We start from the raw sequence: 24,628 nt of genomic DNA on the forward strand, positions 1-24,628 counted from the left end.
GGAAGCAGAGGCACAGAACAGAACATTGGCAGAATTAGCAAAAATGGTCTAGACCTAGGAGTCCCATTCTTACCATAATGCCCTTGAAAAAAGTAGATTAGTCAGTAGCTCATAGGCAATGTCATAGCTGCCAGACTCTGGTGCCGCTCACAGCTATGAGAAATTTTTAAAAATAAAAAACACAGAACAAAGTCAAAACTAAAGCCAGCTGGAAGACTATGGGTATTTTATAGGTCCAAAAGGAGACTCACTCACAAAAGTTTGTATACTGGACATTGCATGGAGAACCACTAATCCTACATGAAGGTCTTATCTGTAGCAAAATCAATGCTGAAAAATTATGAAATTCAAAATTATTTAATATAATTTTCTACTTTGGGAAAATTGATCTAGTCTTCCATTGTTGTGCTTGTTCTGTAGTCCTAAAGCAACTGTTAAGCAAAAAGTCAACTAAGAATGTATACTCCCAGGCGGTATACATGGTTCAGGGCAGACAGTAGGGAGGTGGAGACAGTTTAAGACATTTTTTCAAAAAACCAAAATCCCATTAACTAAAACAAAGTCATTGAAATTATTAAATACATAGCAGTGTTTAACTAATTCAGTTCAGAGATTTTAAAAGAAAAATTAGCTATATGCATATTCAAACTACATGCTCACATATATTGATATATATGTATCAGCATAAATATAACTAATATAGTCAGTTATATTCGACAGTTTCTCAAATTTTTGTAAAACATGGTTTCTCTTAATAGTATAGGTAATTTGGTTTCTGTACTAGTTTGCCACCACTAGTTTGTTCATGCATACCATTTTTACATCCAGATTAAATGAAGATATTTGGGTAGAGGCCAAAGAAAGAAACTTGAGCATCTTTAATAATATAGTTTCTATTTTATTTTCTTTTCTTTCTTAAAGTAATCCCTTAGCACTTCATCTTCTAAATATTAACCATATGCACAGATAGAAATTGCTTTACTGTTCTTAAACTTAAATATTGCCCACCATTGGCTTGTCTGTGGAGGATTTCAGAAAAGGATGGGTTCTGTTGCTCTCTAACCTCTTTTAGAGACTTTATAGAGTCTAAGCTTTTCTTTCTGAAATCATTTGCCTTTTAAGATCTTTGAACTTTTGCTGTAGAACCCAAGCGCAAGGACTATTTCATTTAGCAGCTTGTCAAAGAGCCTTCAATGCTTAAACATAAAGAACATTAGAAAGAAAACAAATAAAAAGAAGCTCTGATATGAGCTTTTGCAATGTAGACATGGACTACAGTCAGGTTGCTGTAGTGATGATATCATACTTTCAGTTCAACGTAGTCTGCTATCTATAATCATGAGTCACGCAAAGTTTCTGTTAGGCTTTTTTCCCCAAGTACTGTCAGGTGATTTTACTATTTTTCTCTCTCACAACAAGAACACTATTTAAATGTTGGTATGCTATATTATTTGTTAAAGAAAATTAAGAGAAATAGGCAAATAAATTATGAAAAAAAGAAAAAATTGACTGTTGCAACCCAGCAAATATTAATTGACAGTTGCACATATGAATAATAAAAAAGAAAATTTGTTTGTGAACGTTTTGTATCTATTTTATTGGCATTGCTTCCTCATTGGTCTATTTGCTAATACCTTGATTAATACTTTACACTCTTTTAGCCGTGGCCACTGGTGGATTTCCATGCCTTTTAAAGAAGCAGTAACTTGATGTTTCCATGCCTCTATGAGTAGTGTGCTTTTTTAAAAAAAAGACCCCAAACTTGTAAAACTGATGCAGATAAAGAATAAGAAGTTTATTTGGTAAAGATTTTAACAAAGCCAAATTACAACATAAGTCTTTCACAGACAAGATTGTGTTACCCTTAATAACTGCCACCCACATTTAATTACTTGATGATGAAGAGAGTTACCGTTTTACAGATTAATACATTTTTTCAGCTTTTTTAGATACAATTCTGTCTTATGTTTTCTTTTCTTCCTTGTAGTTATTGTTAACACTCATGAGTGTTCTTTAGTTCTGAGGTTTTTCAACAGGGGCCCTCAGATCAATCAAGACTCAAAGCTGGGTAACATTTATCCAGACATCTAGTCCTGCAGTACACGCAGGATTTAAAAGTGTCTCTTTTGGATGTGCTCTGCCTGTTTCTTTTTCTTAGAGCCTCTCTGTTCCTTCCTTCCTGTTTTTCCACTTCAACTTCCTTATTATTTTGTCATTGCCTCCTATTTCCCACCCTTTTCTACTTCTTCACTTCTTCAGCCTCACCTTAGTTTCCTTTCCCCTTGTTCTCTGATTTTGCCTCTTTAGCACAAGAAGATGAAAAGAATCTGTTAGATGTCCATCTCCTAAGTGCTCTATTCCTCTCATGGCATCACTGTATGCTAATATTTGAAACTCTGGAAGAGTTTTTCTTATTCCCTGTGTGTTAGTTTAGTATGACTCCCCTACACTTCTGTGGAATAGAGATTCTCTTCTATGCCCCTCCTCTTTTGTATTCTTCTTAGCTGTTCTAATCTAGGTGTGACTATTCTATCTTTACCCTAAACTGAGGGTGGAAAAAGCTCAGATAAACCTTAAAAAACTAAGAAGAGAGATAGGAAGCACTGTTGTGTGTTTGAGGAAAGCGCTTGTTCTGTAGTGTGAAGTACTTTCAGATTTTCTCTGTATCTGCACTATCTTGTCTAGCATCTCTCTGATGCTTTTGGTGCTGTACCTCTAATAGTAACACTATTGATCACACTAATACTACATCAGGATATTTATCATGGTTCACACTTCAACCAAGCAACAACAAAAATAATATCCAGTTTGATGACACTTCTGAATGCCATCAGGACAAGTTACATGACAACAGATGTCTCAGTACATGCAAAGATCATTGGGTTTTCCAGAATATGTGCAGCTGGAGAGCTGTGCTATTGCTGCTCTGTGTCTTGCATCTTGCAAGGGTAATGAGGCAGAGGGCTGTATAACCCCTGGTGATCAACAGCAGTATACATCATGCTAGTTCCTAATGACTACTGTGAAATAGTTAGCCTTTATAGCCATAGTGCTTCACATTGCTCAGAAATGTAAAGGTAGCCATTTAATGGAAAATATTTATGAATGTCAGTCATAAAAAAGGGAGAAAGAGAGAGAGAGACTTTTGTGTAAGTGTGTTTGTGTGTACTGACTGTTTACAGTACTAGGGGTGATCCTACTAGCTGTGATCCTACTGATACACTTTTTGCACAGCTAATAGACTGCAGAGCATGGAAATGTCTGTTACTGAAGGTCTGTCAGGCATGTGCCAGGACCATGTGTGCTTGCTTTTTAAAATGGAGCTGAAAATCTCTTCACCTGCCAAGGCTTGAGTTCGTGATCCTGTGTCTCTCTTGCGATAGCTGATGAAATCACAAACACCCAGAGCAGAGTGAAGAATGGAGAAGGTGGGAGGAACAGTTCATTCCCTAGGCTGTTTTAGGTGTGAGTGATGCCATCAAGCATTTCAGAAGAAACAGAGCCCTGAACTTGGGTCTTGGCAGGTAAGCCAAGGAGGAAACTATTTCCAGCTTTCTTTCTTCAGAATGTGGTTGAATTTCTATTAACCATTTATGATCACAAATCCTTTTCCTCCAAACACGTATGAGTGTGTGTATATATGTATCTGCATGCATGTGTGTGTCTGTGCATATATATGCATATTTATGCATATATACATGTACTTTCACAATCTATAAATTGTATATATATTTTAATAGACTGAGACTGTGTGTGTCTTTGACAAAATTCTCTGGGTTTGAGATTGGTTCTCCATGGATGAAGGAAGGGAAGAGAAAGGCTTTCCTTGTAGCCTGGAAAATCACTTTTCTTGCTCACAATGCCATGTTGAAGCCTCTACCAGAACATGTCCTGCACTATGTCAAACAAATATGATCACTGAGTTGAGGACAGGATCTTGGGGTTACTCTTCACCTCAATTTCCTTGTGGGAAATGCAGTCACCTGTTACAAAATAAAGAAAACAAAAGAGCATAAAGCTATTGATTGAAGGGAAATATGTGTGTGCCTATGGAGGGGAGTGGGTTGTGCCAAGAATCTGAGGAATTAACATAATTCTTCTCACAAAAAGTAGCTCAGAGATTAGAACTTCTGCTTTTTATGAGCTACTCTCTTTGCAGAGAACCTTGGACTGAATTCAAATCATGGCCATGGAGGTGACAAGGTTGTGATATTAACCATTCAACTACACATCAATGGAGATTAACTCAATCAAAGAGTATGGAGTCCAGATGATGACACTTAAATGGACTTAAGATTTTCTTTCCAGTTTAGAAACCTCTTGCTTTGAGTTTAGATGCAGTTTTGATTGTCTGTGTGTCAGCCCTGACTTCAGGCACTTAGGAAATTTAGGTCCACAGACATTTAGGAATCAAGAAAGGCCACAGAGAATCAAACTTGTCATCTGTCCAGCATCAGTTGATTTACTGTTTTTCTTGAAGTATAAGGGATCTCAAGGGGACTTTTTTCCCTTGCAGCACTGATCTTTCAATGAGGTGCTAGTGCCTGTCCTGAGCAATAAGAAGGAGTAACAGTGAAGTGTGAGTGACTCTTATTAGGAGGGGTAAATGTCATGAACACTTACTGTTGCCTTCTAGGCAGTAAGAGGACAGCATTGAATGTAGACAGACAACCCCCTTTTACCTATCAAGGTACATTTACTTATCAAGGTACATGTACCTTTATCAAGGTACATCTAATGAAGATTAACTCCCATATTTTAATTAAGAATTTTACTTTTCTTTCTTGTGGCGAAACATCTTCTCTGATTCAGCTGTCATTTTGCACCATGTTCTAAATATTCAAAATTATTTAGCTTGAATCCAGGAAGTGTCTATTATTATACTGGCTCTAATATATTAACTTGCTATACAACTATACAAGTTCTTTGTGCTTCAGATTGATTTTTTTTCTCCTCCCCACAGCTTTAACAAAATGTTCTGATCATCCCAGTTTATACTTGGATGTTGTTAATTAATGATTATGAAGTGCTTTGAGATCCTCTAATGAAATAGAATATGTAATTATGATTATTCTTTAGTCAAATTCTAAAACATCACCATCACTGGAACAGTAATTTCAGTAAATATTTTTTTAATAATCTTTTTATCAAATAGGAGAGAAAGATTCTGTTTCATTCATTCTGTTCATTTTTATCTTTTATAATAGGGTAAAGTATGTCTTTTTCTATCCAGTCTTGGTGGATTCTTTATGATGAATCTTGCCAGAAATGCACCCTGAAGTCTTGCATTCCATCTTCTGGAAAAGGTGTAGAAAAAGGGTGTGGAAACCTCTGTTACTGACTGGCATTTGCCTGCACAGAAGGAAGTAATTTGTAGGACAAGACGATTTTGAAACTGCTGGCCCAGCATATGTCAGCTTGCTGGATTTGTTTTTATCTCTATAACTTGAGTAGTGATATCACAGAATCACAGAATAATGAGGTTGGAAGAGACCTCTAAGATCATCAAGTCCAACCTATGCCCTAACTCCTCAACTAGATTGTAGCACCAAGTGCCATGTCCAGTCTTTTTTTAAACACATCCAGAGATGGTGATTCTACCACATCCCTGGGAAGACAATTCCAGTACTTCATTATTCATTCGGTGAAAAATTTCTTCCTAATATCCAACCTGTACCTTCCATGACGTAGCTTCAGACTGTGTCCTCTTGTTCTGTCAGTTACTGCCTGTTGAAAGGGACCGACCCCCACCTGTCTACAACCTCCCTTCAGGAAGTTGTAGAGAACAATAAGGTCACCTCTGAGTCTCCTCTTCTCCAGGCTAAACAACCCCAGCTCCTTCAAACGTTCCTCATAGGGCTTGTGTTCCAGCCCCTCACCAACCTTGTTGCCCTCCTCTGGACACACTCAAGCACCTCAATGTCCTTCTTAAAACTGAGGGGCCCAGAACTGGACACAGCACTCAAGATGCGGTCTCACCAGCACCGAGGAAAGGGGAAGAATGACCTCCCTGCTCATGCTGGTCACACAATTCCTAATGCAGGCCAGGATGCCATTGGCCTTCTTGGCCACCAAGGCACACTGCTGGCTCATGTTCAACCGGCTGTCGACCAGCACCCCCAGGTCCCTTTCTGCCTGGACACTGTCCAGCCACACTGTCCCCAGCTTTTAACGTTGTAGGGGATTTTTGTGGCCAAAATGTAGAACTCGGCACTTAGACTTATTAAACTTCATGCTGTTGGACTCTGCCCATCCATCCAACCGATCTGTCTCTCTGCAGAGCCCTCCTTCCTTCCAATAGATCAACACAAGCTCCCAGCCTAGTGTCGTCTGCAAATTTACTAATGAAAGACTCAATTCCTTCATCCATGTCGTCTATAAAAAATATTAAATAGAACTGCTAGTAGAATTAACATAATTACATTTTTATCCATGCATTCTGGATTTTGGGTGTCCTTAAGTTGTGTCCAAGTTGATATATGATGCTGAAAAACAGGAATAGAAGAAATAAGGCTACTCATCAGATTGCTTTTAATGTCGCTTATGTTGCACCCAGCCTTCCATTAAAAGCTCTCAGCCTATTTAGAAGTAGCTAGGGCAATGCTTGGAAAAACTTTCTTGGTTAATGCTGAGTATGTAATGTTGTGATCCACAGAAATGCTTTTGTCCAACCCATTTCTTTTAGAAAGGATTTCATAAAATAAAACTAAATTTGAGGTGAAAGAATTTAGTAGTACTAGTTTGGTTGCTTTCCATGTGGGAACTTGTTTCCTCTTGATAGGAGCATTTCAAACAGTACCATAGGATGCAAAACAGATCTCTTCTCTCTCATTTGTAGGCTCAAAGGGTTGTGAGGTAAGGGATATAAGACCCATGACATTAATTTTCTGCCACAGCTGGAGGCAGAGATATGTTTCTTGGTACAAAAAAGAGAGTGAGGAATTAATAAGATCTGTAGCAGATTGCTCACAGTATTGTATTTGTTGTGAGGCTGCAGAGAACCTGGATGTTAGAGAATGTAAGAAGCTCTTCTGGGACAACTGACCAGCAGCTGTGCGGTTGTCCAGAGAGAGAATAGTAGCCAATTATGGTGTTCATACAGTCTCAGACCTAGTAATTTCCAATCTTCATTGGGGGCTGTGGCATAAGAAGCCTGTGTTCCCCAAGCCACATATGCTGGGGGATATGCATATATCCTTTCTTGATTGTACAGGATGAGCCAAAGTTTTTTTAGTTTCTTTGGTTTGTTGTTTTTTTGGTGAATATTAACCTGCAGGATGAAACAGTTCAATGAAAATACAATACCTTACCATAGAACTGATTATTGTATCAATGTTGAGATTTGTTTGGAGCACAAGAGAAGTACCAGGGCAATGGAAAATTTTATAGGCTTTGAAGCACATTTGAAGAATTTTAATGTCAGTCCAGTTTGAGGTGCTTAAGAAGTCCCTCAACCTGACAATTCAAAATTAAATTATACATATACTCCTATGCCTGAATAATAACTTCAGAAACAGTATGAATTGCCAGTACTAGTTACATCAGTCTTTAGGTGTGTGTCTGTAAGGCTTTCCCCCACCACCAGTCTGCTTTGTGCTGTAGCACTCTGTAAGTTCTTTACTAAGGCACCCATTTTACTTCAGCACGGTTTTTACCTTCAGTTCATACAATATAATTGTATTTGAATTTCAGCAGCTACTGCTTCTTTCTTTCTTTGACTTTATCTAGCTGTTCAAATAATCAGGACTTGTATAAAAATGGTTTTTATAACTATTTTGAGATTAGTTCAAGATATGGAAGGAAAGTCCTCAAAATCTATGAAGTCTCTGAATGCTTTGTGGATGTGGCCAGGTAGTAGAGAGAGACACTGAAGAAAAAGCAGCACATCTCTTTTGAGGCACCAAAGAAACTACAGGGACAAAAGAAGTTAGAAAGTTGGAAACCAAAAGAGTTCTCAGCTTATTGTAGAGATACAAAGCCAGAGGGGGCCAAACTTAATGTTACTCAGAGGACTGCTCAGATACAGTCAGAAAGGTACACAAGAACCTATCTTACTTTATACATTTTAGTACCCTTGACTTCAACAATCTTCTATTCACATATTTAACATAAGCTGCCTCTGTGCTCCCTCTGAAGCCCCCTGGCTTTGCCTGCCCTGCAGAGGTATGGTCAGCAGCAGGGGACACTCCCCTGTCTCTCGTGGCAGATTCGGGGAGCAGCTAAGACAGAGTGCTTCGCTGTCTGCCTTGTATTGAGGAAAGGTGGCGTCCCGAGAAGGTAATGAGGGAGTCGACTCATGGCCGGGAAAAAAGTCTCAGGTTTATTGTAAGCTCTGGGGAGCTCTCAATTCCATGTCCCGATGGCCGAAAGTGAGTCACATGGCTTTCGTAATCACCTTAAGTACCGGGGCGGAAACAAGGGGGAAGGACGCCGACTGCCCAATGGGGGGAATTTGGGGTAGTGGAAGGCAGGAGGACAGACAGAAACACAAACCAATGGGGGAAGGTTTAGGAGGGAACCCTGGCCCTTTGTCCACTCACTCGATGCCCAAGGTGGAAGATTTTGGGAGGGTGGGATTAGGAGCTGTGTGATGGACAAGGCACCAGGGAGGGATGGCATTGGAGGAGGGGCAGGAGAGCTCAGGGTGGAACCATTGGGAGAAAATGGGGGGGGTGAAGGGGCAAACCATTACAGAGCTGTTACAAAGATATAAAAACACAATACAACAATAAGTATATGCTTTGTATGTTTTTCTTAATTGGGGTCTTAGTGAATGTATGTAGGTCAGCTGAGGTCACATAACAGTTCTTTGAACACACTGCTGTTTTCTTGAAAAGAAATGAATAGCAGGTTGTAAGAACTGTACAAGAAGTATAAATCAATTAAATTTGTAGACTTCAAAGATTATTTCTTTATTGTTAATTGTTTTCACTGGAGTAGACTCCATCTATTTCTTCACAGACATGTATTACATCTCTCAAAACCAAGCTGTGGATTATTTATGACATGTTATATAAATGGAGACTCACTAATAAAGCAGATTCTCATCTTGAGGTCTCCAAATCAGTTTTGGCATTTGCCATGATGTCTAGAGCTCCCTAAAGTCTCCCTAAAGATCATAACTTCTTTGGTCCAGGTTGATTTCTTTCTTTTCTTTCTTTCCTCCTTTTCTTGCCTTCCTTTTCTTTCTTTCTTCCTTTCTTTGATACTTTCTTTCTTTTTCCTTTCTTTCTTTCTTTCTTTCTTTCTTTTCCTCTTCCTTCCTTCCCTTCCTTCCTTCCTTCCTTCCTTCCTTCCTTCCTTCCTTCCTTCCCTTCCTTCCTCCTTCCTTCCTTCCTTCCTTCCTTCCTTCCTTCCTTCCTTCCTTCCTTCTTCCTTCCTTCCTTCCTTCCTTCCTTCCTTCCTTCCTTCCTTCCTTCCTTCCTTCCTTCCTTCCTTCCTTCTTCCTTCCTTCCTTCCTTCCTCCTTCCTTCCTTCCTTCCTTCCTTCCTTCCTTCCTTCCTTCCTTCCTTCCTTCCTTCCTTCCTTCCTTCCTTCCTTCCTTCTTCCTTCCTTCCTTCCTTCCTTCCTTCCTTCCTTCTTCCTTCCTTCCTTCTTCCTTCCTTCCTTCCTTCTCCTTCCTTCCTTCCTTCCTTCCTTCCTTCTCTTCCTTCCTTCCTTCCTTCCTTCCTTCCTTCCTTCCTTCCTTCCTTCCTTCCTTCCTTCCATCCTTCCTTCCTTCCTTCCTTCCTTCCTTCCTTCCTTCCTTCCTTCCTTCCTTCCTTCCTTCCTTCCCTTCCTTCTCCTCTTTCTTCTCTCTCTTTCTCTTCCTTTTTCTTTCTTTCTTTTCTTTCTCTTCTTTCTTTCCTTTCTTTCTTTCTTTCTTTCTTTCTTTCTTTCTTTCTTTCTTTCTTTCTTTCTTTCTTTCTTTCTTTCTTTCTTTCTTTCTTTCTTTCTTTCTTTCCTTTTTTCTTTCCTTTTTTCTTCCTTTCTTCCTTTCTTCCTTTCTTTCTTCTTTCTTTCTTTCTTTCTTTCTTTCTTTCTGAACTTCCTTCCTTCCTGAACTTCCTTCCTGAACTTCCGAACTTCTGAACTTCCTTCCAAACTTCTGAAGACTTCCTTCCTTCCACTTCCTAACTTCCTTCTGAACTTCCTTCCTTCTGAACTTCCTTCCTTTCCTGCCTTAAGCGGGAATATTGTGGAATGGGTGCAAAAATAACGGTGAGCACAAGGTCCTTTCCCACCCTGCCATCCCCTCCCCAATGTCTGTTGGTCAGCTATGGATAGCTGCTGCATTCCCACTTCCTTTCCTCTCTAGCTGGAGGACTCCAGGCCACCCCAGAGCACAAGCTCTTTGACTCTGGCTGCACAGTGAGCCAAGATTTTGACCAACCTGCTAACCTGATTACATAGTACATACAAATTAAGATACGAGTTTCTGTTCCCTTTGAAACATGTAGACATCATTTACCAAATACCTTCTCTGAAAAAGAGGAGGAAGCTTGCAAAGATGGTTGAAGTACTTGTTAATACATGATGAACTGGGGTAGCATGAGGAACACAGCTCATCTAGAATCAAATACAGGGAAGGGAAAAGTTCTTGACTGTTACATTTCAAACAAACTTTGGCATGTTTAGAAACCAGCTCTCCTTCCTAGTATCCTGGCATTTTATTTCTATTGGCAGCTTGTCCTTTGTGTCACTCAAAAACTTATAATGAATCCATAAAAAATAAACAGTGCTGCATTTTGTTTGAAGGAAATAAAGGAGACCTGCTTTGTTGGATGAACTTGATGGAGCTGAAAAAGTACTGTGTTCTGTATAATCCTTAGAGCATTAATTTTGACCCAATAACACGGTAAATAATGTAGACTGATAAAAAATAAACACACTCATGGTTTGCACCATAAGCTTTGTAGTAGTTTTTGTGACTTTGTTTGTTTGTTTTTTTTTTGGTTTGTTTCTGCTGAAAGGTAGCCAACAAAACCTTGAACTTCTTCTTTTTGCATTTACAGTTTTTAAAAATAAGTTACAATTTTACTTTTTTGGGCATGATAGCAACAGGCACTGATATCTCCATGCAAATGTGGGTATCAAAACACAGGCTTGTAAATTCATAGGCCTACCCCTAAAGAGAAATAAAAGAAATTGATATTTCAATTTCCATCTGTGACTACAAGAAAGAAAATTCTCATTCAGAGGCAAACTGCTTGTAACCAATGGAAAAAACTTGTGCAGTAAGGCATTGTTTAATTGAAATGTAGAGATCAAAACTAAGCTCACCTTGCTCACTGTAAATTCCATGCTTTTTGACAGTAAAGCTTAGGGAATTAACTTTTCAAATTTCACTCTCTGAAATTCAACTTAGGTTTCCTATGCCTTTAGACTGGGTCCTCTAGCATGCGACTTTTAAGCATAAAAAAATTAAAAGTAGGATGGAAGAGAAACAAGGATTTAATCAATATCTAGGGAAATCAGTCTAGTATTTTTAGAATTATACTAATGCCACATTCAACTTATGTTCAGTTCCTGAATCTCTTACTAAACCTTTAAAAATTATGTCATGTTTCTTTTATTCTCAAAAGTTGTGTGAAAAGCAGTTTCCACAAAACATAGTTTTTAATAAAAATAATGATCAATTATAAAGATAAAATGCAACTATCTCACTTGCTTTGACAATATATTTAAGTATTGATTCACAGTGTGAGAAGTTCAGACACTGAGGAATTATAGCAGCTTTCCATAAGAACCAGAGTGAAACCAAAAAGGAGAAATATTTTATTATTATGAATATTAGAAAACAAGTAATGAGTAAGCTTGACTAATACCACATCCACCCCCAACATACACATGCAGAGGACTATTTGCCTTTTAGTGATGTTCATTTTGGAATGCCAAAAGTGAAAGTTTTGGACTAAATCCTGAAAACAGTTACAATACTGAATCAGTATTAGCCTTCGTATTTTAAAGCCTTCGAAGCTTTTTGAAGTGTGAACCTTATCTGGCTCACATATCTCCCTCCTCTAGAGCATGCAAGAGCACAGTGTCCCTATGGCATAGAAAGGAGAAGAGGGAGTAACCATAGATATAGACAGTTTTCTCCCTCTACCTTGGAGGAACCCAGCTGTTGCTGACTAGCCTTCTTTTTTTCTTACCATTTTGGAGTCTGTGTGAGACTTTATTTCAAGGAAAAACTGAATTTTAAAGTTTTAAGCTTAAGTATTTTGTTTGTTAATGCTTTTCCTCATTTCCCCCCTTTTTTTTTTCTTTTTTTTTTTTTTAAGTTAGTCATTTGGCACATTTTGTTGCAGGGAAAAGGTGTCTCTGTTCAGGTATCTAGTGGGTGATTTCCAGCCTGTGCTTTGTGCAGACCTAGAAGTCAGTGAACCACCTGCTTATTATATTGGGACCTGGCTGGTCTTGCAGGTATTTAACCTCTCTACTGCATTAAAAGCCCACGAGAAAGCCATCAAATTATTTCTTAAATTTTTTTCTTGCATGTAAGCAGTTACTGCAGAGATGTATCTTTGCAGTGGAATAAGAAAGTACTCAAAAACAGTTTCTTTCATGATTATGTTCACATTATGAAAACATTTCCAAATTCCTGATGGGGGGAGGGGTGTTGGTGCTTTTGGGGGTTTTTGAATGTTTTGGGGTTTTATTTGTTTTGTATTCCCTACTTCTTTTGGTGCAGAATTGTACTAGAGAAATAGATTAGAAAGGTTTTTATTCAGGCCACTCATAATATACTCACTACTACAATGCATCATTCCTTTGGGAAAAAACTAGGTGACTATATTATTGCAGGTATTGTAAGAACATTATATTATAAGATTAACAATGTGTCTTTCAAACCTGGGAGGGGGCTGGAGATAGAAGAAATTATCTCCACAATAGAAATATATTACTTCTCATTTCAAAAGAAAACTTCTTTGAAAATATTTCTTTGGCATATTATATTTTCCCCCCATTTATTCATGTCAGTACAGGACATATTCAGCATCTGTTCTCTTCCAAAAGCCCTCAGGAAAAATTAAAAAGCTGTTCTTGCAAATTCATCATTATTATTAAGAACCATATTTCACCTCACGGTTATCTCAGCCCTTCTTTGGCTCTTATCTGCACTCTGTGATGACATTGCCTACTTGAGCAAGGCATCATTCCAGCCTCGTCTCGTCTCTCCCACCTTAATTTGTACCGATGCATTGCAGTTTGGTGACAGGCAGTTGTTCGTGCTTGAATAACCCAAGATTTGAATTCTACAGTTTGTGGCATCCATGTAATGCTTAGCAGTGGGTACAGCTGTTAACTATTCACTTATAAATAATCTTTTTCCCCTCTCAACCTGTCTCCCAGGTAGTGTACCTGTCACCATTAATAACTCATCGGTAGCTCCCCAGTGATTTGGCCCATCACTTGTCATTCACAGTGGAGCACTGCTCCTGCCTGCTATTGAAGCTCACATAAGCTCCTTCAGCTATTCACTCATCCCAGCAGCTGTGCTGTTTCATTTTCCTGACTTGCGAGAAATTGCACTGATGGTTCCAGTGCTAGGCAGCTCAATTGTCCCCTCTCATCGCTGACTGCACGCCAAGCCTTGCCTTTGGGAAGTATAATGTTGTCTGCTGCAGACAGTGAGACACCTTACAAACTGTCTTAAGTCAAGTCTCACTCATCCATGTTGATTTCACTGAAAGTGTAACCCTGGAGTTAGTTTGAACTATTATATGTAGTAAGTATGTGCACACCTCCATTTAATGCTAAAAGATTGGTCATATTCTTTCTTTTTTACTGTGGTAGTACCCTCAATGATGTCCATCCTCCATGAATCTGTACAAAAAGACAGCTGAGACTGTACCATCTACCTATATAGTGGAAGGGGAGGGAAGATAGAACTGAGTTTGGTTGCCACCTTATTATAAAAGATTATGTTTTTACTCCATTACTCTACGTAACAGAATACTAAGCTGTTTGAGAGAAATATGCTTCCTTTCCTAAGAAGCTCTGACTGGGGAATTTACTGTTACCTGATCCTCTTCTGTAGAAAAAACTTAACTGTAAGCATAGTGCAGTCTGTGAACAGAAAATCAAGGTCAAGGCAAAAAAGAGTTGGGTCCTATGATCAAGGGTAGTGCTTTGGAGAGGCGCTCTAAAGTGATACATAGGTAGTTGCCACATTACTTTTTTAGCTGTTGGATAGACAGTTTCTGCTTTACTTATTTCCTAATTAGAAACTGGGACAAAGCAACTTGCACCATTTAACAGCATTAATATGATGGTGTTTGGATTATTGAGCTTTAATTATTTGCTAATGTAAAGTTACTTGCAAGAGTACTTGCCATAGTGAGGGACATCTTTCTCTTGAACAGGTTTTCCAGGGCCTGATCTAACCTGGTCTTCTAATAAATTAGTAAAAATCAGAATTTTTCTTCAGGAATGGCACCGGAGGAGTTTCTTGAGCAAGGCATTATTGTGAGAAAGTGCCTGTATTGAGTTTGTTTGGATGGTGATTAAATGACAGCTCTTAGAGGGAGGCATCCCATGCAAAGAGACCTGAAGGTGGAATGCTCTTTCAAACTCTTTGTAGTAGTCTAAACCACTGATTCTATGGAGGCACATTATTAATTGATGAGCACCACTGATTCTTCACATGTGTACTTAAGACTTTTCATCTGGATTACAAATTGAGTGATAATATCCAGTGAGGAGCACTAAGTTAGCAGAATTAACTTCCCTGAAGTAGCACTTCAGTGAGGTGAACCAGCAGTGGACCCCTAGTTATCACATCTTTTAATACTCATTATCCTACTAGGTAAATTAGATTGCTGACTTTATTGGTTTAGGTGCAAAGCCCATTGAAGTTGCTGGGAACAATTCCACTGCAGGCAGGGAATCACCATAGAAGGCAGGTACCACTTCAGACATTATTTGAGGATGCAATGCAGGTAGTGTGTTGAAGTGATCCTGGCCAAGTATGAAAGGGGAACTTCACCTTGTAAAGAACTGGCATGGAACTGCCTTTTGGGCATCAATATAGTGGACTGTTCCACTCTCATGGGATTGCTGGTTAGAAGCCTTTCTTTTCATTGAAATAAAAGTTTCTTCCTCACAATTAATTATTAAGTGTTCCAGGGCTCTATTATATATTTATATGTTCTTGAGAGCTCTTCTCTTACATGTGTTCTCTCTCATTGGTGTTATAATGTCGCTCTGATAGCTGTTCACTTGCTTCATTTCTTTCTGTCAGTTTCTGGTCCTGTCACACAAAAGAGATGGATGCTGTATTGCAGAGAAAATCATGAGACCAACAAGGGCTGGAGGCTCATAGATAAATGGAACACTCTTTTTTATTCTAACAAAATCAAATTATATATTGATTTGGAATATTTAGTTCCACTTTAAATTTTAGAAATATTTTACCTTACTGCAGACTAGCTATCTTGTGTTGTTTTGTGGATCCCTTTAGGATATCGTCCTAAGTTTTTGGCTCCAATTGTTGGCAAAGAGAAAAGTGTCTGTATCTAATTTTATTACCAATATATTTTCTTTTTTACCTTCCTCTCTTTCACACCTTTATTTTTATTTCCACCTCTGTTTGTGTGAGGAGTCATTCCTCAAAGAAATCTTTAATTGTACACACATCCACATTCAATTGCATTGACTCACAGTCTCCCCTATCTCTTCAGGAGCTGCTCTCAAAAAAAACACCTAGGCATGATTTCTCAGACAGTAATGCATGTTATTGGTTTGCTCTATTGCTCTCTTTCTTTGGTTTGAAGTATTTGCTTTCTGCTGGACACAGTGGGGTTAAAAAAAAAAAAAAAAAGTTAGTGGTTTGGCACTTTCCAGCTGCTTCTCAGGAGAATATAAAGTGCTAGTGGATCAGGTCCAAACCAGTGGATGTTTAAGAGAAGGAGAAAAAAAACCTAGCTGAAGAGCAACATTCTTGTGTGACTTCGTTACCTTCTGTTGTGTTAAAAAAAATGTTTTGCTTTACAGTTTTAAATACTCGAAAAAAAGTTAGAAACACCAAATGACCTCCAGGCCCATTGGCTCTCCAAACTCAGTTTATCAAATCTCCTCCACCTTTTTGCCTGTAAAAATCCAAAGTGAAGTGTGAAAAGCATCAGAAAGTCTCATTTGTGCCAGTGCAGACTTTTAGTTGCTTGCCAGCACCTTCATTTCTTCATATGTTTCTAGCTAAGGTCTAACATGGAACAAAAACCTGACAGCAATACAGACCAGATGCCAGTATTTCTTCTCTGTCACTTGGCTGCTGAGCAGATGGAATTTATATCAATCGGGCATGCTAGGAGGAAGAGGCCGTGGCAGCCAACATGTGGAACTGGGGCTGAGTGACATTTTTGCTAATGTTTTGTCCTTGTAGAACATTATGCTTCCTCTTTGCTTATGAGCTGTGGTTTTCCTGACTCAGACGAGGTTCCAAGCCCAGCTGGAATGGTTGTCTGCCCACTGGCCCCCCTTTTAAGGGAGTGCTGGGAGCGATGGAGGAGTGGTGGGGCCCTGCACAATGGAGCTCTTTATAAAAATACCTGACATCTGCATGCAATGCACCAAATCATCTTAGCTGAGCACAGAAATTCACTGGGCATTACCAGTCACTTTTTGTCTGTTTCTGTATGCTTGTTTGATTTATATAATGAGTGAATGCCTCTGGCAAAGGAATACTTTGAGCATGTTATTGGACAGGAGCAATTTTCCACCAGGTATTGTCATACATGGTCTTGGAGTAAAAGAATTAAAGGAGGGGAAAAAAAAAAGGAAAGGGATAAAAAAAGAAAACAAGGCTTTTCCTTTCTGTTTTCAATCACCTCTTGTAAGAAAACACACAAAAAGCAAAAACTTGAAAAAACTTCATAAAGCGTAAACCACTCCAGTAAACTACTTGCTTAGACCATTCTGCAAGCAGAGGTTGTGTACTGCAAGAGCCATAGAATGAATGTCGGCACTGAAGGTTCGGAAAGTCATATGAAGGCGATGTATGCACAAAAATTAAGTTCCCAATGAGGTTTCCAAAATCAGCAAAGAAACAAAGCAACAGGAGGCAGTTCATTTCAAAAGCAGGAGAAACAAAAAGTTGTGGAGGGCTTGCCACAGTGTTGTGGTTTCTGTTCTAGCTCTGAAACTCTTGCTCCTCCACACGAACAGTGTTGGTATTAGTAGAGAGATTCTTGTGAGTAAGGATGTGCACAATCAGACTTCAGTGTTCACAATCAGACTTCAGAATTTATGGTTGTGCCCAAATGGTTTATAATCACTTGTGCAATTAATTCTAAATCAGGTTTAGATTTACATCTCTTAAAAGTAAAATAAATTAAAGGATTTGAGCACTTTAATTTGACAGAATTCATTGCAATCTTTAAAGGAGGAGTAGTGCAGGAAATACGAGCTTTTAAATCCCTGAAAACTTCTGTTTGACCTGTGTATCTCATCCTAATCTCTCCAGCCAGCCAGCCAGCCTTCCTTCATCTGAGAATGCTGCTGTAGCTTGTCAATTTCTCTTCTTATTCCTCTGGAGGGGTCACTAGAGAGTTGGTGTGAGGTGGAACCTCCCCTGTCATGGTGTGAGTGAGCTGTCTGAAGGCAGCTTTGGACTGGTTTAGAAATGAAGGGCTGAAGGCATCTTTGAACTGCAGCCTTGTAAGTGCTATAAAGCATTTACTTTCTGGTTGAGCTGCTATTTCATTCTGGAATTTTGCACAGGCCTGATGTTTTGCATACCAGCTCTGCCCGTTACATGGAATCTCAGACATTTAGCAAATCAAGTCAGGTAACAAGTCATCATGTTTTACATTTTTTGTGAATATGAATTAAAACAGCTTCCTTTTATAAGGCAAAGTGCTGTATTTCATAATAGACCACTAAAGCAATGTGTAAGTGTTAGGTGCTGGTAAGATGAACTGAATGTTGGTGTAGTTGATGCAATGTGACAGGTGGAGGCCACATGCATTACAGGCACAGTCATATGATATTTCACTTGTCACCAGCTCAGTTATATTCATTGTAGTATAAGCATGAAGCCCACTGCCTAGAACCAATTTTTTTTTTCTCTTCCTTCTCTTAGATGGCAGTCCTCTTTATCTAGTCAAACTACAACCATAATGGGTACATATCCATTTGTGACCAGGAAAGTGTTTGGTGGAGATTTTTGCTTGCTTGCTTGCTTGCCTTTTTTTTTTTTTTTTTTTTTTTTTTTTTGCTTTTTTAGTCATTATGTACAAGAACATGTAATCAATAAAACACTTTTAAATCTGATCCATAAAATGAAGCTGGAATAAATATATTACAGAATTTTCTTATGCTTTTTGTTAAAGGAATGCTCTGATAAGTAACCTTTCCACACTGATTTTATCACTTTGAAATGTGGAAGCCAAAAAATATTTCTTGCAGAAAAACCATATTAATGATTAGAATAATTTCTCATTATTTTTATCCTGTGTTGTTTGAAAGTCATGTGAGAATAGAGAAAAGAGAGGAATTTTATTATAGACTTTGCCAGTAAGCTTAGAATTATTCAATTGCAGTAAGGTAGCAGACTAGTTGGATAACTCTGATTTTTCCTTGAAGAATTGGATGCATATCTTGACTCTCACCTCCTGAACTCTTGCATATACAGAGGTAAACACTGCCATTACAGTAAAATCCATATTTCTTCACAAGGCTTGAGGAATACCTTTTATTTTCTTAAAATCAATTAACCTATGTTTATGAAAGTATGTTAGTAACAGTTTTCTGATACTGATTTGAATTCTTTCTAGTTGAAATTAAGAGATTAGTACACAAGGAAATAAGACAGATTTGAGTCCCTTCCTCACATTCTTTCAAGTATCACTAGGGCTTCAGATCTTGGGTATTATTTAATTGTATTTTGCTTACATATAGCATAAGAGAAAAATTGCCATATAAGGGTATGTAAATTGCTGATGTTTCATAAAACCATATGAAAAAACCCAGCTGAATTAGCCTCCTTCTCCCTCACATACACATGAACACGCATATCACTGTAGAACAGTACATAAACGTCATAAATCTGAATCTTATCTGAATCTGCAGCATTTGAGAGAATTGCAGGGAAGGCTGTCAGCAAAAACAGCCTGTGAAACTTCATATATATTTGGAATACAGCTCCCAGATTTTCCAGCTGTGACTCTGTAGTTCAATTTACACTCACTCTTAAGCTCTGTGTTTTGTATACAAGATGTCACGTCTCTGCTTTAGTCGTGTCAGGTTGGCTCTGATCAGTTTGAGCCACAGTAACTAACAGGGCATATTAATACCAAAGGTGATGAAGTTGTCTTTAGTTTTCTCATTAGGAAATGGCTGCTAGTATTGTTTTTGACTCTGAGGGAATGTAACCTGGCCTTTTTTTCTGGAGAAGAAAGTAAACCTTTTGGGTAATATGAAATCAAGAAAAAAGAGCATTTTAGAAAAACATTCAGAAAGGCAAAAAATATGCTTGAGTACTCCTAAATGACTGTGCAGTTACTACTGTGCCGGCTGTTCATTCTCCATGTAAAAATGCTAGATATTTAAATTTCCAAATAGAGGTAAATTCTGAAGATGCATTTTTAGAGACTTTTTCAAAGTTAGTTCTAAATTTTTCTAGTTGTACCAAGCAAATAAGTCTCTGCATCAGTGTGTCTAGGATGCCATTTTCTTTATATAGCCTTGGAAAGAGCTTCATTATTAATTGTAATGCTACCTTGCTGTGAATAAGGAACATAAAATTAGACTGTATACTGTATTAGGATTGTTCAAATGCAGCCTTTTATCTGTGTTAGTATAGCTGGCATAGCATAAGAAAGCAGTAGCATGAATGTGTCAGAGAACAAAATTTAACAGTTTTCACAGATTTTTAGCAAATGGCATATGCAGAACTCTGTGTCTAGAAAGAAACCAATGCAAGAAAAACAGTGTAGTTTTACTATCAAGAAATGCAAGCAGTATGAAAATAAATGGGGCATTTGTATATTTCATGGTCATATATGAAGCAGAGGGGTAGTGAAAAAAAACCCTACAATAAATAACAAGCTTTTTGCACTGGATTCACAATTCTCTTTGTAGTCTGACTGGTTAAAAAAAAATTTAAATTTAAATCATGCTCACAGTGTTGAATATTTAACAGAAATTTGTGGCAGAGGACTGTAAAATACAGAAGAGCTCTTGTATTTACCAGGCCACCCCGAAAGGCAAGAGGGCATAAGGCACTTATAAACAGTGGCAGAGCACAAGCAATGTTGTCTTTGAAAAGTTTCATTTTCCCTTGAATCAGCTACAGTCTCTTGCTTGAGGTCACCACAGTTTGCAATCTTTGGCAGAAGGCTTCTTCCATTTTTGGTAGTGGCAGTCTGAATTTTTTGGAAGTGTTTTCTTCTCAAACTGCCATTATCTTCCAAACCTGTTTCATGTTATCATTGTCAGATGCTTCTTCCCTGAGTTTCTCAGAACAAAATGTTATGTTTTCCTGGGATTGGGTTGTGAGGTTTTTTAAGCTTGGAATTGAGAGTCATATGGTTATGATTTGAGAATGTCAAGCCTGATTTTTTTTTTTTTTTTTTTTTAAAGCAGTACCTTTCTCTCTGGGCAGTGAACTCACTGCAGAAACATCAAAGGGAATGTGTGCTGTTGGATCAAGGTGATTTTTTTTCCTCGACCACATCATTGCCAGCTGTGGTGTTTATGATTAGAGGCAGGCGTTCCAGACACCTCTGAGTCCTTGCTAAGCGTCAGATCTTTAACGGGATCCATCCCAGCTGAGTGACACTAAACAGACAGCCAGGGGGAGTTGGTGGGATAGAGCAACAGAGGAGGGGGCCTTTGGTGCTCAGTGCACTCGCCAGCCAAGCTTATAACAAACTCAGCTAATGCTAGGCTTTAGGCTGCCTAGAGGCCCTGCATTATGCCTTTCAGGACTGCTTTCATTAGCAGAGTGGATGACTAGAGCCCAGCAAATGCTGTCATTGATCCTCTCACACTGAGTGCATGGACATGCAGCATTCAGGTCACAGCCTACTCAGCTTTGAAGCAGCTCCATTTCACACTCCTGACAGCCACATACTGCCGACATGCCAGAGCTGACACAGTTCCCTCTCCGATCTGATTCTTTGCTCTGTGCAGCTAACTACATTGAATTCCCTATGGATGCTCCTTCCACTAGAAATATTAACACTTGTTTACTGGTCCCGTTGACATAAGAATTCTGCAAATAGCTTGCATTTCTGATAGCAGTACTCCATTTCATGCATTCTTGGTTTTGTTGCTCCTTACTACACACTTTTAGAGAGTATTTTAACTCTGTCAAGACAAAATTTTCTCCCTGAGCAGAAAACTGGCTGCAACATCTTCCTCAGAATAAACGTTAGATACCCAAATTAAATCCAGAGTCCCTACTCTAAATACTTGGCTCTTAATTGGAACTTTTTGGAGGAAAGGAAGTTTCAAATCCAGCAATTAGCACAGAAATCAGCTGTCTTGTAGTTGAGCTAGTGGTGTGGAAGCAGCTATTGTATATAGTGCCCTGGAGGCCATCCAGAATAAAGGCCACATAATAAAGGTGCTGGTTAGAGCAAAATCTAAAAGAGGAGTGTAAATCAGTCAAATGTCACTGTAACAGAATTTCAAGACAGTACATTGTGCTGAAATTTCTGAATCTTTTCCAGTGCAATTGTAGCAGATTTTAAGAAGTCAACTCAAACAAAAACTTTAAAATTCTGTTGTGTGAAGATCTTGCTTCCAACAATAAATTCCTTTTACATTTCACTGTCTTTTAATATTCTTGAGCTTATGCTAAAGCAATGGACATCCAGATCAGTACAGAGGAACTGCATTAGTTTGTGGCATATAGTAGGAGTCAAGTCAGCCATCTCAGTGTAAGAATTTTTTGAGGTTTTTATTTTGAGTCAGAATAAACAATTGTAGCTGTTCCAGTGTGAAAGAGAAGAGTTCCTGAAATCAGTCAAGTTCCATTAATCACTGCAAGATGAGGATGAAGTTTATTTGGCCACATGGTGAGGTAGTTAGGCTTTGCACATGACATTTTGTTTCAGTCTTTCCTAGTGGTGGTAAGTGACCCTCAAAGAAGTTAGATACTTTGATTCAGAAAAAAGTTTCCTGCGGTATCTGGAATTAAAGCTTTTCAACGGTTTTGGTTTTTTTTTTTTTTTTTTCTTTTAAATGAATATGGAAGACCTGACTTTGGAAAACAAAGCCTTGATTATAAAATTGTGATTGTTTTCAGAACTGAAAAAAATGGAGCTCTATTTCAAAAATACTTACAGGTGGCTTCTGCAGTCTAACCTAGTCTGGACCTAATGAGTCAACCACTTCTCGACAAGAACTTCAGCCCAACATATACAATTGAAGAAACTGAGATTATGGGGGCCATGACACCAGGGCTATGACACCATTTTTTAGATAATTTCCCACTACTACTTGTTAGCCTTTTTTCTTTTCTTGCATTCTTTGATTAGCTTTTGTCCCTAACTCAGCTCTTTTCAGTCTCGGGTAAAGCATTTTTGTATTTTTCCCCTTATTGCCTGTAATCATCAACCTGCACAATTCATTTTTTCTGCTTTAAAAACATTTTTTTTCTTTTTTTTTTCTTTTTAATAATACTATCCTGTGAGGAAGGACATTGAAAAACAGAGGTTTGTTCTTGTTGGTCTACCTTCCTCCCTGAAAGAGAAGAGAATAAGTGAACAGGGTGCAGTTCTTTTACTTGATACCATATGTCCTTGTCTTAGTCACTTCTGCAACAATCTAGAAATGGCATCCTGGGGGTGCTGACAACAGTCTTCACTGGCATGAAGCATTGGTTGGGATGCTTGGAACTACATTTGGTAAGGACCTGAGCTGTCAAGTGACCCACATACAAAACCTGAAGAAGTGAAATGGTTTTATTGATTAACTAATCTTTCAGTTCAACTCAAGAATGTCGACTGCCTGTCCAGCATAATTATTTAGTAAAAAGGAGAAGGGAGAGCAAAAGAGTGAAATGGAAAGAATAATTGGTTTTCCAGTTGGCATTATTTTATTATATGATTTGCACCTTTCTGATGCAGTAGCAGCCCCAAGTCCCTTTGCAGAAGCATCTGTAGTCTTTTTCCTTTTCACAGTTAATGATATATAAGGAGTATATACAGGAATGCAAGACTAAATTTAGTAGTTGTTCAATAGAATAAGTTTTCAGTAGGACACACAAGTTTGTTAAGACTGAGTGAAAACATTACTGAAAATATTCTCCTGTTACTTAGACTTGGGATCAAGACTCCTCATCAAGCCTTGAAAAGGAGTTAAATATGTCTAAAGATGCCTGCTAGCCAAAATTACCTTTCCCCTTAAGAATTAAAGATTTTCTTCTGCCTAAGGAGAACCACAGACCTGAAGCTGTGGTTTTTTTAACCCCATTCCTTTGGACATTCAGAGATATTTCTTCAATAGTTTCATCCAAGGTTCTTGCTATTGGAAAAGACAGTTCAGAGGGGAAAAGAGATAATGGGTTACAGCTTTGGCTAAGAAAGGGAAAGGGAGATATGAGATCTAAAAGGGGTTTTTTGATAAATGACATAGTCAACTCACAAAAACATAGTACCAGTGTGGTGAGCATCATGAGATAATCTTTAAAAAGATAAAATTTAAAATATGAAGAGACTATGAAGAAGTTTCAAATAATTATTTCTCTGGAGTGAAGACTAAAAAATTGGGACTTCTTATTTATTTGTACCTAATAAAAAACATTTATCCTCACCTTATCCTTGTGACTAAACTTGAGAGAGTAGAAACATCTATGAAAATATGACTGTCCTAAGAAAGCAGGTGTTTGAAAGAATCATGTAGTTTCCTTCTCTTTCCTTTCAGATTTCCATATCTGAAAATAATTTCAGATCAGTGTATTTAATGATAATTTAATTTTCAGTGATCGTATTCAACAAACCAGAAGATTAGGAATTCTTCTTAGGAGAAAAAGCAGGTAGAGAGGAAGTAGTGTAAAATATTTAAGATGAAGGAATTTGAGTTGCAGGAGAAAGGGTTGTATTCTTTGTTGATAAAACATTGTTTTTAAAGGGTTGATGAGGAAATTCCATTTTTAGAAATCTGATGAAACACCTAGCTTTTGCATGTTCTAATTATCTTCCTCTCAGAATGTAGAAGATGAAGGGAATAGGCAAAAAATTTGGAAAGCTGCACATGTTGACTTCTGAAAAAGAGAATGTTTAATACTGGCATTAAGTCTCACAAACATGCCATACAAATATCCCCTTGTGTTAACATTTCATACACTAAGTGAGTTCTTTTGCTTCAGTAGTATACAGGCTGATGGAGATGCCATAAATAACACCAGAGAAAGAACCACAGGCAATACTTTGAAGTTACTTGGCAACAAAATTTGTTTGGGCTGCTAATGGCTCTTTCTTGAATTTTTTGTGCTTCATATTTCATTTAAAACATGCAACCTATCCTTGAAAGTTATACAAAATATATATACATGTAGCCTGTTCAGTATGTGAGTATTACACAAAGCACAATTAGAGTATATTCAAATTATTTTCCAGTAGCCAGGAAATTTTGTACATGAGACTGCATCTTAGCTTCAATGCCCTGCCCTTGGGCACATACATACATGATATAT

General features: G+C 38.1%; 1 protein-coding gene across 10 annotated transcripts in view; it reads left to right on the forward strand.

Moving 5' to 3' along the window:
- BNC2 (basonuclin zinc finger protein 2) overlaps positions 1 to 24,628 on the forward strand; it is a 326,769-nt gene that overhangs the window by 234,900 nt on the left and 67,241 nt on the right. The window contains exon 1 of one of the 10 annotated variants that reach the window (XM_068176983.1): positions 3,246 to 3,524. The exons of the other annotated variants lie outside the window; for them this stretch is intronic. The gene's annotated coding sequence lies outside the window, so the exon portion shown is untranslated. Of the gene's footprint in view, positions 1 to 3,245; positions 3,525 to 24,628 lie in introns of those variants that run through there. 10 annotated transcript variants of the gene reach the window in all.

This window comes from Anomalospiza imberbis, chromosome Z, assembly GCF_031753505.1.
Source record: "Anomalospiza imberbis isolate Cuckoo-Finch-1a 21T00152 chromosome Z, ASM3175350v1, whole genome shotgun sequence".
In the NCBI taxonomy this organism is placed as follows: Eukaryota; Metazoa; Chordata; class Aves; order Passeriformes; family Viduidae; genus Anomalospiza; species Anomalospiza imberbis.